Here is a 17824-nt window from a genome sequence, read left to right on the forward strand (position 1 = left end):
TTGACGAATATTAACCTAGTTTTCAATAGCTATAACTCTGCTTCTACTAAGTATATAGAGACGTGATATATACACCATTTTTTTTTAAATTTTTTACAAGCTATATTTTTGCTAAGAACGTTTTTCGACAAAATACTTACTATTTGAGTTATTTGCGAAAAACCGCCTGAAAGCGTTGTTATTTTGTAGAATAAATGAACATATTCACTGGCAAATAACTCGAAAAGTATATTAACTTAGTGAAAAAACTCTATAGAACAAACGTTACTTAAAATTAGTCAGTTTATCCATTTCCGGACATACTTTGGACGAATATTTTTTCACCCCCAAAAGGGGGTGAAAACCACCCCCAGGGCAAAAGCACATATCGGCACAATATCACTACGCGTTTAGGACTTAGGATAAACTAGTTTGGCATGGGCCAAACTAGTTTATCCTGAAATCGGGTTTGGCCTGTGACATATACAATGTTACAATGTTTTTATAAAAAATGTTCATCGACAATAAAAATTTTCAATATTTTCACATTATTTACAATGTTTTTTCCACCAAGTGGTTTAAAAGTTGCACTTATAATGGGGTTATATTGTTAAATAACTATATATACATAAAATAGGATACAAGCTTTTATACCAAACTGAAGGTTATTCTTTATAAATGTCATTTAGGTAAGCCATAGTTGAAATACTTTGTAAGTTAAAACAAAGTTATTCATATCAGGTGTCGATAATACGAAAATAAATTTCAAATGTAAGTTAGAGGAGCCAAAGTACCTAATAGTATTTGATCACCCTTGAAGCACCTCGTACAAGAAGGATGACTAAAGGTAACATTTAACAAATACTTACGTTCAAATGTGCAGAATATAAAGTGGTGATGAAGAAACACGCACTTAACAACTTGGAACAATGAAAATATTCTTATATTATTTTGTTTAAGTACTATTTAGTTTATTAATTTTTCATCGCGGTGTCACGCAAACTGACAATATATTGCACGAAATAATATCACTTACAAATTTCTATACAATTGTATATCCACATTTATGCGAACAGTGTTCGAATTTCGAGATACACACTGCTATAATCATTTGATATAACTAATTTGTTGTTTAGCGTGATAAAGATCAAATCGCATGAACATAATTTACATAAATGTCAAGGTAAATAATTTGCAAGGAAAGATAAAGATGTTTTTGTGGCGTTTTTATTATGATTTATTAGATAGTGTTGTTAGGCTTCCGCAGCCAATGTTTTGTGCAATTTATTCGGGGGTTATAGACCGTGGTCTAAAATTATTGTTAATTCTACTACCATATTAGACAAGTAAGGATCTGTTTTTAGGTGGATGTGAGAGGTGGCATTCAGATTTTTGCGGATGAAGTTAGGTGATAACTTCGTTAATAATAATTGAATTATGCTCCTTCTCAAATATGCCCGGAACATTAATAAAAAAAAAATATATTTAAAAATTTAAAAAAATTTCCTTTTTTTTTCTATTTTTTTTGCTTATAACTTAAAAACTATTCATTTTAGAACAAAGTCGTATAGGAATAAAACAAAGATAATTAAATTTTATATCAGATGCGATTGGTTAAAGATGTCTTAATTTATCACCCTTGCTTGAAAATAGCAAAAAATATAAAATAAGGGGGCAAAACAAGCCTGTCTTTATTCAATGATTTTCCATCACTTAGGTTACACTTGGAACCTTCGTAGTTCGCTTAGAAAATTTTTGTAATGTGCTAAAACTGTACACCAAATTTCATTAAAATTGACTAGATTTTGCATAATAATTTTGCAATCCAAACTTTTTTAAAAAAATTAAAATTTTTTAAAATCTTGCACAACAAAAACTAGAACATACAAAGATTTGTCAGTTTTTTTACATATATGGAAGCACTCCACCTATCTAATGCATTTTACAGAATTGAAATTGGATTATTTAAGCAGCCTCAGCAATGTTTTAAAATTATAAACAATTTTTTGGCTTATAAACAAATTAGTGCTGTGTTCAGGAGGGGATGCTACGGGCTCCTTTATTTAGATGGACTTACCCAAGTTTTTTATGTATTTTTACCCGTATAACACGAATTTTTTGGGTAACAGTTGATCCGGATATCGATAAGATTGTTATAAACAAAGAACTTGAGGAATTATATAACATCGATTTTTTGCAAATATAATATTTTTTTTGTATTTCTGGGGTAATTCTAAACAAAAAATGTTCTTACTAGTTTTTTCGTAGGATGCATAGTTTTCGAGATAAACGCGTTTGGAACTTTCAAAAAATCGAAAAATTGCAATTTTTGAACGCGAATAACGTTTGATTAAAAAAATAAAATAGCAATTCTGCTGACAGCATTTGAAAGTTTAAGTCAAATTATACCGGTTTTAATTATTTGCATTGCTAAAAATGAATTTTTTAATTATTAAACAAAGCTATTTGTTTATTAGCCAAAATTTTTTTTATAAATTTAAAACATTGCTGAGGCCCCTTAAATAATCCGATTTTAATTCTGTAAAGTGTATGAGATAGGTAGAGCACCTCTTTATATGTAAAAAAATTAGCCAACTTCTAAATGGTCTACTTTTTTTTTCAGAAAGATTTTAAAAAATTTGAACTTTTTTAAAAACATTTAGATTGCAAATTTATTATGCAAAATTTATTAGGTCGATTTTAATGGAATTTGGTACACGATTTAAGTATATTACAAAGAATTTCCTAAGCGAATCACTAAGGTTTTAAGTGCCTCCAAAGTTGTTAAAAAATATTGAATAACAACAGACTTATTTTGCACCCTTATTTTGTATTTATTGCTATATTGCAGAAAAGGTAATACCTTAAGACATTTTTTACCGGTCGTACATCATACAAAATTCAATTATCTTTATTTTATTTTTCTACGACTTTGTTCCAAAACGAATCGTTTTAAAGTTATAAGCAAAGAAACAGAAAAAAATCGATGTTTTTCGAAATTTTTAAATATTTTAATTTTTTTATTAATGTTCTGGGCATATTTGAGAAGGAGCATAAGTCAATTATTATTACTGAAGTTGTCACCTAACTTTATCTGCAAAAATCCGAATGCCACCTCTCACATCCAAAAATAGACGTTTTTTCGCAGATCCTTACTGGTCTATATAGGGTGAGGCAGATAAAGCTTAGAAATATCTCGAGAACGAAAGTCAACTGAATCCTGAAAATTTGAATCAAGAGGTTTTGAATAGTGAACTATTTAATGAAAATATTTGCATCTATTTTCTACCTTCGGTTATACCGGAAGTTTTCGTACCTTCGTACTTTTAAATGGGGCACCCTGTATATTTTTACATTTTTGGATTCTCCTCGATGACTTCTTTCTTAAAATATGAGATTTTGTAATAGGGTAGTATAAAAGATAATTAAATTTTTTTTATCAATTTTGTAGCAAGATTCACAATCTGTAAAATTGTAGTGACTTGACATTAGGACATATTATGTTCAAATGATTTTTAACATAGTTTACTAACTGCTTTAATTTGTGAGTTATTCGTGATTATTTAAGCCAAATATTAATTGCAACAAAAATTGCTTGAAAATTAATTAGGTTGGCCGTGAAAATATTCAATCAAAAATAATTTTTCGAAAATAAATAGGTGCATGTAAATCTGGACTAATCCTTAATTTATTAATATTGGTTAAAATAACAAAATACCTACGTAGTTAATATTTTTTGTGCGTTCAATATTAATAAAAACATACAATATTCTATCTACTTGGCTATGACTTTGACACTAAATTTGTTGAAACATTTGCTTTGCTTAAACATTGTAGTATTTATATAATTCCAGTTGCTTTGTTACTATTACTGATATGAATTTTTCTAATGAGGAACTGATTAGTATGGTTTTTGTGCTAGGAGAGAATAACAAAAATGTGCTATAGTCGGTTCGCTAAACTCAGACACAACTGGCTAGTGATTTTAGTAGATTTTTTTTGTTTTTGGCAAATTTTGCTAAAATTGGCAAAATTACTAATTATTTAGTAATTATTAACTATTTAGTAATTATTTTTTTTGCCAATTTTACCAAATAGGCAAAATTACTTACTAAAATCAATAGCCAGTTATTGTGTCTGAGTTTAGCGAACCGACTATACTAGTAATAAGAATTTATCATCATCAATTAGTGAAACTTATTAAAATTTACTAGAACGGTCTCAACACACTTATTACTAAGATTACGAAAAATCTTATCGAACAAAAATTACTAAAATTAGTAAAATGTAATCCTTAGTGTCACTGAGAATCTGCATATAGTCCAGAAAGCCACTGCGCATCCGCTAGGAAAAATATTCTAATTCAGATTTTTTGCAGAATCTTACTCAAAAAGGACTCCTTTTAACAAATTTGCGTGTTGCCAGGACCAAAAGGTGGTCAAAAAATTTTTAATCGTTTTTTTTTGTTTTTTTCCTAAAATTATTTTTTTTGCATGGAAAAAGTTTTTTTAGGTTTTTTGGACCATTCCAAACAGAAAAGGTCTTTAGTGACTTTTCTCTAAAAATGATAGTTTTTGACATATAAGCGATTAAAAATTGAAAAATTGCGAAATCGGCCATTTTTAACCCTCAAAAACTATCTGAAAAACTGAAAATTTGAATGTTGCCAAGGTAGGTAGATATTCTTTAAACATCGATTGATGAAATCCCGAAGAGTTTTTTGCAATACAATATTCAAAACTCCTATTTTTTAAATTGCTAATCAAGCGTGCTCGGCACTATTTTCCACCGACAGTATGGTGCAAATGAAAGGAATAAATTCGTTATTTCGTAAACCGGCGACTTTAAGGAAAAATCCCGAAACTGGTCGATTTTTATTTTTAAGTTATGATATTGTGGCATATATGGTATACTAGTGACGTCATCCGTCTGGGCGTGATGACGCAATCGATGATTTTTTTAAATGAGAATAGGGATCGTGTGGTAGCTCATTTGAAAGGTTCTTCAATTCTCTATTCAGTAATGTAAACATTTACATAATTATTTATACAGGCTGCCCTTCTACTTCTTTTTTTGTCAAATAATTTAATTTAATAAAATTTTTTGGACACCCTGTATAAATAATTATGTAAATGTTTATATTACTGAATAGAGAATTGAAAAACTTTTCAAATGAGCTAGCACACGACCCCTATTCTCATTTAAAAAAATCATCGATTACGTCATCACGTCCAGATGGATGACGTCACTAGTATATCATATATGCCACAATATCATAACTTAAAAATAAAAATCGACCTGTTTTGGGATTTTTCCTTAAAGTCGCCGGTTTACGAAATAACGAATTTATTCCTTTCATTTGCACCATAATGTCGGTGGAAAATAGTGTCGCGCACGCTTGATTAGCAATTAAAAAACAAAGAAGTTTTGAATATTGTATTGCAAAAAACTCTTAGGGATTTGATCAATCGATGTTTAAAGAATATCTATCTACCTTGGAAACATTTAAATTTTCAGTTGTTCACATAGTTTTTGAGGACTAAAAATGACCGATTTCGCAATTTTTCAATTTTTATTCGCTTATATGTCAAAAACTATCATTTTTAGAGAAAATTCACTAAAGACCTTTTCTGTTTGGAATGATCCAAAAAACCTAAAAAAACTTTTTTCCATGCAAAAAAAAATAATTTTAGGAAAAAACAAAAAAAAAACGTTTAAAAAATTTTTGACCACCTTTTGGTCCTGGCAACATGCAAATTTGTTAAAAGGAGTCCTTTGTGAGTAAGATTGTGCAAAAAATAAGAATTAGAATATTTTCCCTAGCGGATGCGCATTGGCTTTCTGGACTAATATTAGTACGAACGAAATCGTAATCGAAGTGTCTAGTCTGTTGAAACCGTTCTAATAAACTTTGAAAATTTCTCTTCCTGGTTGTCGCCTATCAGGGAATTGCTGATGATAAATTCTTATTACTAGCAGCACATTTTTGTTATAGTCTCTTAGAACAAAAACCATACTAAGTACTACTTATAACAAAAACCATCAGTTCCCTATTAGAAACATTCATATTAGTAATAGTAATAAAACAACTGTAACTCTAAAAATAGTATAATGTCAAACGGTTAAGCAAGTTTAAGCAAATGTCAAAGTCATAGCCAACTAGGTAGAATACTGTTTATTTTTATTATTATTTTACGCACCAACAATCTTAAAAATGTACCTAGGCAATTGGGTATCTCATCCAATATTAATAAGTTAAGGATCAGTCTAGATTAATACGTATTATTTTCAAAAAATTGTTTTTGATTGAATATTTTCTCGGCCAACCTAATGAAATTTCACGTAATTTTTGTTGCAATTAATATTTGGCTTAAAAAATCATGAATAACTCAAAAATTAAAGCAGTTATGTAATATAGGGAATGCTTAAAAAATATAAAAAATACCATTAAATTATAATTTCATTACAATACTAAAACATACGGTGTTCCATTTAAGAAAGCTCAGAAAATATTCGTTCCGAATTTCTACCAACCCTGTATACTAAAATTAAACATTTCGCTATATTAATAACTACCTACTGTTAAAAATAGTAAACTACATTAGAAATCATTTCAGCATAAATAGAGTTTTGGTGTTAAATCAATACAATTCTACAGGGTTTGAATGTTGTTTAGAAATTGATAACTTAACTATCTTTTAAACTACCCTGTATAACATTACAAAACCTTATATTTTAAGAAAAGATACATCCAAGGATGGAGAATCCAAAAATGTAAAAATATACAGTGTCCTATTTAAAATACGAAGTTATAAGCAACTTCCGGAACAACCGGAAGTAGAAAGTAGATGAAAATATTTTCATTAAATATAGTAGAGTATAGTTGATCCAAAAGATGGCATAACCCAGACATCCAAAGTGAAAGTTAATCTCCAACACCAAATTGTTCTACATGGTCCACACAATGTCCAGAAAAAAGTCACACCATTTTGAGCGTCGAGTTTGGGGGGGGGGAGAGGGGGGAGAAATCGGTAAATTCGTAGTTTTTTAAGTTTTTCGCCAATATTTCTAAAACTATGTGGTTTAGTATGAACAACCCCCTATACAAAATTCTTCTACATTAAATTTGAAATAAAAAAGGCCCTATGCATAATCTTTCTAAAATGAATGGTTCCAAAGTTATGGAGGTAGTATAGTATAACTGGTCCAAAAAAAGGCCTAATCCAAACATCCAAAGTAAAAGTTTTTCTCCAACACCAAAATGTTCTATATGGTCCACATATTGTTCAGTAAAAAGTTACACCATTTTGAGCGTCCGGTTTGGAAGGGAGATGGGAGAGAAGCCGGTAAATTTGTAGTTTTTTACGTTTTTCGTCAATACTTCTAAAACTGTGCTTTAGCGTAAACAATGTTATATACAGAAATGTTCTACATGAAATTTAAAACAAAAAATGTTCTATACATAATTGTTATAAAATCAACGGTTCCAGAGTTACGGAGGGTGAAAAGTCGAGGTTTTCGATACTTTTTATATTTTTTGGGCAATATTTATGATATAACTATACCAAAAACCCAGACATCCAAAGTGAAAGTTATCCTCCAACACCAAATTGTTCTATATGGTCCACATAATGTTCAGAAAAAAGTCACACCATTTTGAGCTTTGGGTTTGGGGGGAGAGGGGGGAGAAATCGGTAAATATAAAAAGTATCAAAAACCTCCACATTTCACCCTCCGTAACTCTGGAACCGTTGATTTTATAACAATTATGTATAGAACCTTTTTTGTTTTAAATTTTATGTATGGGCCATTCCACGAACATACGCCTGTTTCGGATTACTTCGACAACGAATATTTTACTGTGCAACATAAGAAGTACGAAAGTAAATGGCGCTAATAATTATTCCAATAAACAACAATGTAATTTGCAATTTACTTTCGTTCTTCTTATTTCGCACAGTAAAATATTCGTTGTCGAAGTAATCCAAAACAGGCGTATGTTCGTGGAATAGGGTATAGAACATTTTTCTATAGAACATTCCTTATGCTAAAGCATAGTTTTAGGAATATTGACGAAAAACTTAAAAAAACTACTAATTTACGGACTTCTACCCCCATCTCCCCCCAAACCGGACGCTCAAAATGGTGTAACTTTTTACTGAACAATATGTGGACCATATAGAACAATTTGGTGTTGAAGGAAAACTTTTACTTTGGATGTCTGGGTTAGGCTTTTTTTTGAACCAATTATACTATACTACCTCCGTAACTTTGGAACCGTTCATTTTAGAAGGGTTATGCATCGGGCCTTTTTTATTTCAAATTTAATGTAGAACAATTTTGTGTAGAAGGTTGTTCATGCTAAACCGCTTAGTTTTAGAAATATTGACGAAAAACGTAAAAAACTACGAATTTGCAGATTTCTCCCCCCTCTCCCCCCAAACCCGACGCTCAAAATGGTGTGACTTTTTTCTGAACATTATGTGGACCATATAGAACAATTTGGTGTTGGAGGGTAACTTTCACTTTGGATGTCTGGGTTTGGGTCTAACTATACCATACTAATAGACCACTTTTCAAAACCCCTTAAATTCAATTTTCATGATTCAGTTACCTTTAATTTATAATTTTTCTGTTTTATAAAAGCAATAAAAGTAGAAAAAAAGTGATCTCACGTCACAACTAAAATAGATTTATAATTATTTGTATAAAAAATATTTTATATTATTTATAGTTCAGTCCTTTACATTGAAATTATAATTAGGTACTTTCTGATACTGACCCTTTTATTAAAAATAAACACAAACAAATTCAGCACAACGAAATTCAGTAGAACACTACTGTACTGTCACTGTCACGGAAGAGCACAGATTACATACATACAATTAAAAATCAAACCACCTTTTCCTATGAGAGGTAAAAATTTTTCTGACCGGATGATGGTATTTGATAATCTAAATTCTTGATTGTGCAGTTAGAGGTAGTACCTAAGTGGGGTCAGTAGGTACCTGTTTCTTTAACTCCGTTCAGAGAGATGGCATGAATACTTAACGGAACTTAACTGTGACACAAACTGTCTTTTATTTCAGGACTAATAATGAGATAAGGCGCCATAAATTACGAAGATATAGGATGTTACCTAATTTAAATGCACATATCGTTTAGATTATAAAATTTTTAATTTTAAACATTATTTGAATAAAAATGAATAACTAGTTTCATCTCGTTGCAACACGCAGCCAAAGCCGTCTTATGTTTCAGTTCGTTTAGAGAGCGCAACAAGCAGCCTGACCAAACGGTTTCAAAAGTCGTTTTTCATTAGAGGATGCATACGTTGCTAGATAACAACATGGGGTTAGAATGTTAGAAGCTGCATTTTTTTATATGGAATATTTTCAAGGAAAAAAAATATTTATTGCAAAACTAATAGATTCCACTTCAGCAGCTCTAGAGGAATATAAATGCCTTGTACAATCAACTAATTCACCTCAGAATCTAGCACACATAAGCCTAAGTTTTAAATTATGTTTTTGCACGATTGATCATTTTTGACTGTTTACCGTGACACATTTTACGTCAGTAGGTGACATTTACTAACAACTCGACGGTAAGTAATCCAACTCGACGGTAAGTACTCCAACTCGACGGTAAGTAATTCACTTACCGTCGAGTTAAAAAATCTCTTAATTTTAATTTATTTTTTGAAAGAATAAAGAAAACTAACGAATTATTTATTAATATTGAAACTTCTTAGGCCTATTATAGCCAACATTTTTTCTCTTCAAATACGCGATCAAAGTTGAAAACTTGGAAATATCAATGCCATCATAAAGAAAAACGGTGGATTTAATCATTGAATATTCTGCCCAGAGGCTTCCAGGAGCTTTCAACTGCATATGTCTTTGAACGAAATATGCCAATAGAGTCTTTTCTTCGATTCTTAAATTCTTCCCTTCGCACCATTTTTTAAAACTTTGGTAGGTATTTTGATAACGGATTTTGGATTTTTCGGGAATAATTGCGGAACACCCTTCTTCCCAAGCCCATTCAATTTCTTCAAATTCACTTTCGCTCATATTTTAATTTATAATAATCAAAATTGTACTTAAAATTATTTACAACTAAATAAAAACTCAATTCTCCATTGTTGTTATGCACCCTAGTTACTACCTAACAACCAAAGTATATATCTTGATAAAATGAATGAAACTAGTCAATATGACGAAAATGTTTAATTTTATAATTTATAATGGTATCAATCGTGCAAAAAACGTTATTAGTCCAGGGTAATAAAGTTTTTCCCATGACACTCGAGCAGCCAGGGTACTGAAGCGTTTTTTCGACAGGTAATACCTATAAGAGCAAATTGTAACTATTTCCTGCGTAGGATCTGGCGGACATTTTTATTTATAAACAATTAAGTGTCAAAAAATGGCATTTTTCCCTTTTTTTTTCAAATCAATGGAAAACAGTGAAAGTTATGGTTTTTTCAGTAAAAATATCTTTGAGATTATGGAAAAAGCTTTAAAATGACGTATTACAAAGTTTGATATACTCATTTATTGTTAATATAATTGCGAAAAATGGTCGGAATTGCAAAAAAAAATTAATTTCGCAATATCTATTGTAAAAATTAGTGTACAGCTTTGAAATTTTTGTCACATAAGGGTTCTTTAGTGCTTAATATGTGATAAAAATTTCAAAGCGATTCATTCAATTGTTTAAATTTTATTCAAATTGTTTATCCCAGTGAGCAGTTTTTTTGCAATAACATAAGTCAGAAAAACATGACGTTAGAACCATCCCACAGGTGTCAAGTGAAAGAGCATGAACTATATCTTTAACTTGGTTTAAAAAAAGTGAATAAAAAATGCATTTATTATTAATAAATAATTATGCAAAAGTACCGTAAAGCTTTCCTTATAAACTGTTTATTTTGTTATATAAGAAATTATATATAATATATATATACATATTATGTATTACAATATGTATTACATATATATACATATTATGTATTACAATTTTTTACCAATTATGATATAAATAACATTACTTGGTAGTTGTGCACTTAAAACAGGGTAAAAAAGTTAATTTTTTTGGAAAAAGTTATCCAAAAAGTTTATAAGGAAAGATTTACGATACTTTTGCATAATTATTTATTACTTATAAATGCATTTTTTATTCGGTTTTTTTAAACCAACTTAAAAATATAGTTCATGCTCTTTCACTTGACATCTCTGTGGAATGGTTCTAACCTCATTTTTTTCTGACTTATGTTATTGCAAAAAACTGCTCTCTGGGATAAACAATTTGAATAAAATTTAAACAATTGAATGAATCGCTTTGAATTTTTTATCACATATTAAGCACTGAAGAACCCTTATGTGACAAAAATTTCAAAGCGTTACAATAATTTTTGCCATAGATACTGCAAAATTAATTTTTTTTGCAATTCCGAAATTTTTCGCAATTATATTAACAATAAATGAGTATATCGAACTCTGTAATACGTCATTTTAAAGCTTTTTCCATAATCTCAAAGATATTTGTACTGAAAAAACCATAACTTTCACTGTTTTCCATTGATTTGAAAAAAATGGGAGAAATGCCATTTTTTGACAGTTAATTGTTTATAAATAAAAATGGCCGCCAGATCCTACGCAGGAAATAGTTACAATTTGTTCCTGTAGGTATTACTTGTCGAAAAAACGCTTCAGTACCCTGGCTGCTCGAGTGTCACGAACAGGGTATATTTTTGTCTAATTACCCTGGCCTATATAAGCATGTCCAACGTTAAGGGTAACGATTTTTAGACAATACCGATTCAACCTTAGATCGAAGACAAACAATTGTCTTCGATCGGTATAAAACCCTTACCGTTCTCCATACTTAATATACTATTAAGTAGGAATATAGAAAACATAAAAGACACGATTTGAGTCTTTTTGAATCAGTCGATTTGGTTAAGCTAAGGAATCTTTTCGCGTGGTTGAAGAAAATAAGAAAAGTTAAGTATATCTGTAGGAAATAAATTACAATAGGGTTTAAACAAAACTCGGGATTTTATGTTCTGCAAAAAGTTGCGAAGTTTATCAAGCTGGTCCTTACCAGATCTCCAACTACTGCCTTACAACATAACCAAGTTGAGGCACCTGTAACCTCAGTTGATGTTGAAAGAATTTTTTTATTTATAAACATTTCTTCTTCTTCTTCACGTGCCATCTCCGCGAGGGAGGTTGGCAATTATCATGGCTATTCTGATCTTAGATGCTGCTGCTCTGAATAGTTCGGTTGATGTGCATCCGTACCATTCCCTCAAGTTACGCAACCATGAGATTCTTCTCCTTCTTACAGTTCTCTTGCCCTGGATTTTCTCCTGTATAATCAATTAAAGTATGTTGTATCTCTCATTACGCATAACATGCCCCAGGTGCTGCAGCTTTCGTGTCTTGATGGTTTCCAATATTTCCAGTCTTTTGTTGACTGTTCTCATGACTTCGTTGTTTGTTATATGCTCGGTGCATGATATCTTCAGGATTCTTCTATACACCCACAGTTCAAATTCCAACCTTTTAGTAGTCGACGCGTTAAGTGTCCATGCTTCTATCCCGTAAAGCAGACTCGAGAAAATATAACACCTTGCCAGCCTAACTAAGTCTAATTTCAGTTCTCTTACACAAAGTACCCTTCTCATTTTAGTACCCTTCAATTATTGAAGTTTGTTCTTGCTTTCTCTATTCGAACTTTGATTTCTTTGGAGTAATCGTTTGTGTGATTAATTATTGTGCCAAGATAGTTGTAGTTTTCAACTTGTTCTAAAGTTTGCCTTTAATAATTGTCAGGCTTTCATCATTATTTTGGGTTTTTGATATCCTCATAGACATTTATACACAGATAAAAAGCATAATATTTTAAAAGTTTTTAAAAACAAATTATTAGGTACACAAAATATACAGGGTGAGCCAAAGAAAAGAGTCCACCTCGATATTTGACAGTAGTTATTAGATTTTAAGGAAATGCCGAAAGAGATCGATTTTTATTTTTAAATTATGATATTTTGGCATATATTTCATACCAGTGACGTCATACATCTGGGGTGATGACGTAATCGATGATTTTTTTAATGGGAATAGGGGTCGTGTGCTAGCTCATTTGAAAGGCTATTCAATTCTCTATTCAGTAATATAAACATTTATGTAATTATTTATACACGGTGTCCAAAAATGTTTCCTTTAATTAAATTATTTGACAAAGAAAGAAGATGTATGTAATTTATTTTGTACAAAATACATTTTACTACTGTCACAAATCAGAGAAAAATGTTTATATTACAAATAAACAATGCTTTTCGCTTAAATTAAATGTTCAAACTTCCAAGAGGCAGGTGACTGGCGGAAGCTGGCTTAAACATTTAATTTAAGCGAAAAGCAATGTTTATTTGTGAAATAAACATTTTTTTCTGATTTCTGAGAACAGTAAAATAAATTTTAAAATAAATAAATTACATAAATTCTTCTTTTTTTCAGACAATTTAGTTTAAACGTTGTTCAAAAGAAGCTTTTATTCTGGTAGATGGCAAAGAGACAGACAAAATTTGCATTCAAAGAGGTGCCAGACAGGGTTGTGTGTTATCCCCAACTTTGTTTAACGTATACTCAGAAATAATTTTTAACGAAGCCTTGGAAGGGCAATGCGGAGTTCGAATCGGAGGAGAAACTATTAACAACATCAGAAATGCAGACGACACCGCGATCATGGCTGAAAGTATCGAAGATCTTCAATTCCTGATAGATCGAGTCACTAGAGAATGCTCCAATACCGGACTTGGCATAAATACAACAAAGATAAAGTTACTTGTGGTTAGCAAACAAGATGTCGGTCGGCCGTATGCAACTAATTGTCAATAATGAACCTTTAACAAAATTAACCATTTTAAATACCTAGGATGTTGGATAAACGAGACACTAAATCCGGATGAAGAAATTAAAACTCGTATAGAAATTGCAAGAGGAGCATTTATGAAACTTAGATCTGTTCTGAGCAACTCTCAGCTAAATTTACAACTAAGAATCAAGTTCCTAAAATGTTATGTGTATCCTGTATTACTGTATGGATGTGAAACCTGGACCATGAAGGTTAACATGATGAACAAATTAGAAGCCTTCGAGATGTGGTCATATCGTAGAATGCTCAGAATATCTTGGGTTCAACGCATTTCAAACAGAGAAGTCTTAAACAGAGTAGTTCAAGGCGAAGGTGACTTAATCAAGATGATAAAAAAGAAAAAACTTGAATATCTCGGGCATATAATGAGAGGTAGCAGATACAGGATGCTGCAGTTAATACTCAACGGAAAAATGGACGGAAAAAGGGGACTTGGCAGGAAAAAATATTCATGGCTTCGAAACCTTTGTCAATGGACTTTCTTATCAGCAGATCAAATATTAAATGCCGCACAAGATCGAGAACGATATCGGCAAATTGTCATGGAAGCTACCCATGCCTAAAATTTGGGCACGGTACTTGAAGAAGACGCAGGCAATTTTTTTAACACCCTGTATAAATAATTACTGTAAATGTTTATATTACTGAATAGAGAATCCTTTTAATGAGGTACCACACGATCCCTATTCCCATTTAAAAAAATTATCGATTACGTCATCACGCTCAGATGGATCACATCACTAATATGAAATATATGCAAAAAAATTGCAATAAATTGCAAAACTAAAAATTCACCTGTTTCGGCATTTCGTTAAAATCTAATAACTACTGCCAAATATCGAGGTGGATTCTTTTCTTTTGCAAACCCTGTATAGAGGGAGAGGTAGCTCAAAACTTAAATGGAAGGATCGTGTAGAATTGTAGATGAATATGTGACAAAAATAGATGCAGCAAACTGAAAAAGGTTAGAAATGGATAGGGCTGACTGGCCAAATAGACTAGAAAGTTCTTTAACAATGAGGTTCTTCTTCGTCCTGGACTGCGTTTGGCTGCTATTTTTCCTTGCATAATATTTTGCCGCAACCTATATTTGGTACGTCTCATTATAGTCCTGTCGTCAGGGTAGGTACAACGGCCTCCTGTATTCAGATGGACTTACCCAAGTTTCTTTTATGTATTTTGACCCGTAGAACACGAATTTTTTGGGTAACAGTTGATCCGGATGTCGATAAGTTTGTAAACAAAGAAGTTGAGGAATTACATTACAAAACATGTTTTTGTATTTTTTGGGCCATTCTAACCAAAAAGTGTTCCTACAAATTTTTTCGTAGGATGCATAGTTTTCGAGATAAACGCGGTGGAACTTTAAAAAAATCGAAAAATTGCAATTTTTTTACCCGAATAACTTTTGATTAAAAAATAAAATAGCAATTCTGCTTACCGCATTTGAAAGTTCAAGTCAAAGTATATCGGTTTTAGTTATTTGCATTGCTAAAAAGTTATTATTTTATTGTTAAACAAAAGTATAAACACCTAGTGCTGGAGTGATGTTTTCAAAGATTTCTCATTTAAAATCGAACGAGTAGGTAGAGTAGGTACAAGTGCAAGCGAGGCTATTTCTACGTAGCATGCATGTAAACGCATGTATTAGGCACGGGAAACACTATGTGTTTATAGCTTTTTTTTAGCAATAAACACATAAATTTTTAGCAATGTATATATTCGAAACCGATAGAATTTGACTTGAACTTTCAAATGCGGTAAGCAGAATTGCTATTTTATTTTTTAATCAAAAGTTATTCCGGTTCAAAAATTGCAATTTTTCGATTATTTGAAAGTTCAACCGCGTTTATCTCGAAAACTATGCATCCTACGAAAAAACTTGTAGGAACATTTTTTGGTTAGAATGGCCCAGAAAATACAAAAACATGTTTTGTTTTGCGAGAAATCGCTGTTATGTAATTCCTCAACTTCTTTGTTTATAACAATCTTATCGACATCCGGATCAACTGTTACCCCAAAAATTCGTGTTCTACGGGCCAAAATACATAATAAAAACTTGGGTAAGTCCATCTGAATACAGGAGGCCGTTGTACCCCCCCCCTGGCGACAGGACTATTACATGTACGAAATACTTCAGCTTTCTCTGCTTGATGCTTTTTTAATCTCAGTAGTCTTGCTGAGACGTTCTAGTATTGTGGAGTTTCGAATCTTCTCCACCCAGGACACTTTTAAAGTTCTGCTATAGCACTACATTTCGAAAGCGTTAATGAAATTTAGATTGATTTTATCCACAGTCCAGGACTCGACACCATAAAGTAAGACCGCGAACACGTAGCAGCGAAGTAGGTGGATCCTCGATGCCAATTTTAGGTCTCTTTTACATAACACCATGGACATCGTTTTAAAAGCGGCTTTGGGGTGAGAGCACGCCAAATAAAATTATATTTTACTGACGTCACAAAATCAAATTTCACAATGGGAGAATCGACGGTTGTTGGGCAACGTGACGTCACTAAAATAGAATTCTATTTGGCGTGCTCTCACCCCTGGCCGGCTCTATCCTAGATTTAATTTCGTCGTGAATTTCTGCGTTACAATTTAATTGCTGTCCAAGGTAAACGATTTTATCAACTTGCTCAAGTTTGGTATTATTTACATTATACAGGGTGTCCCGAAAAGATTGGTCATAAATTATACCACAGATTCTGGGGTCAAAAATAGATTGATTGAATCTGACTTACCTATATACAATAGTGCACACAAAAAAATTTACAGCCCTTTGAAGTTACAAAATGAAAATCGATTTTTTTTCATATATCGAAAACTCTTAGAGATTTTTTATTGAAAATGGACATGTATTATTCTTATGACAGGAACATCTGAAAACAAAATTATAGTCAAATTTGTCCACCACATAAAAATTTTATGGGGATTTTGTTTCCTTCAACCCGCCAAACTTCTTTGTACGTTCCAATTGAATTATTATTGTGGCACCATTAGTTAAACACAATGTTTTTAAAACTTTTTTGTCTCCTAGTACTTTTTCGATAAGCCAGTGTTTATCGAGATATTTTGAATATTTGTCGAATCAACCACATATTTGTATATGGTTAAGTACGATTATAGACGTATTAACAATCTGAAAGTTTATTTAAATTTTTTTTTATTTTTAGGTATATTTTGAAAAAGAGGCATCTCGATAAAAGGTGACTTATCAAAAAAAGACTGAGGCAAAAATTTTTTAAAAACACTGTGTTTAACTAATGGTACCACAATAATAGTTTAATTGGAACGTACACGAACATTTGTGGGGTTTAAAGGAACAAAACCCATATTAACATATTAAAAAGGAAGCCGCATGTCGATAAAAATTAGCTTACCTAAAAGCTTAGCTTAAGCTTAGCTTAGTTAAAAACGTTGTGTTTAACTAATGGTACCACAATAATGAATTAATTGGAACGTACACAAAAGTTTGGGGAGGTTTAAGGGAACAAAACCCCATAACATTTTTATGTTGTGGACAAATTTCACTATAATTTTGTTTTAAGATGTTCCTGCCATAAGAATGGTACATGTCCATTTTCAATAAAAAATCCCTAATAGTTTTCGATATATTGAAAATATTCGATTTTCATTTTGTAATTTCAAAGGGCTGTAACTTTTTTTATGAGCACATTTGTACTAAGGTAAGTTAGGTTCAATCGAACTATTTTTGAGCCCAGAATGTGAGGTATAATTTATGACCAATCTTTTCGGGACACCCTGTATATAGACGGTTTTATATTCTGTTGTTTACTTATTACGAGTATTTTGGTTTTCCTTATGTTCATGTCCAGACCTGCCTCCCTACAACTCTCAACGACACTATCAAGTAGTGTTTGCAGATTTTCTTGAG

At 31.5% G+C, this 17824-nt stretch overlaps 2 protein-coding genes across 3 annotated transcripts in view; both read right to left on the reverse strand.

Moving 5' to 3' along the window:
* The window catches only part of LOC114337834 (neuroglobin-like), a 115947-nt gene extending 107051 nt beyond the window's left edge, over positions 1–8896 (reverse strand). The window contains exon 1 of one of the 2 annotated variants that reach the window (XM_050658614.1): positions 8762–8896. The gene's annotated coding sequence lies outside the window, so the exon portion shown is untranslated. Of the gene's footprint in view, positions 1–848; positions 1104–8761 lie in introns of those variants that run through there. The other variant, XM_050658612.1, reaches the window with a different exon arrangement.
* LOC114337832 (cytoglobin-1) overlaps positions 1–17824 on the reverse strand; it is a 169892-nt gene that overhangs the window by 63819 nt on the left and 88249 nt on the right. The gene's annotated exons all lie outside the window — the stretch shown is intronic.

The sequence above is a fragment of the Diabrotica virgifera genome, chromosome 8 (genome assembly GCF_917563875.1).
Source record: "Diabrotica virgifera virgifera chromosome 8, PGI_DIABVI_V3a".
Classification (NCBI taxonomy): Eukaryota; Metazoa; Arthropoda; class Insecta; order Coleoptera; family Chrysomelidae; genus Diabrotica; species Diabrotica virgifera.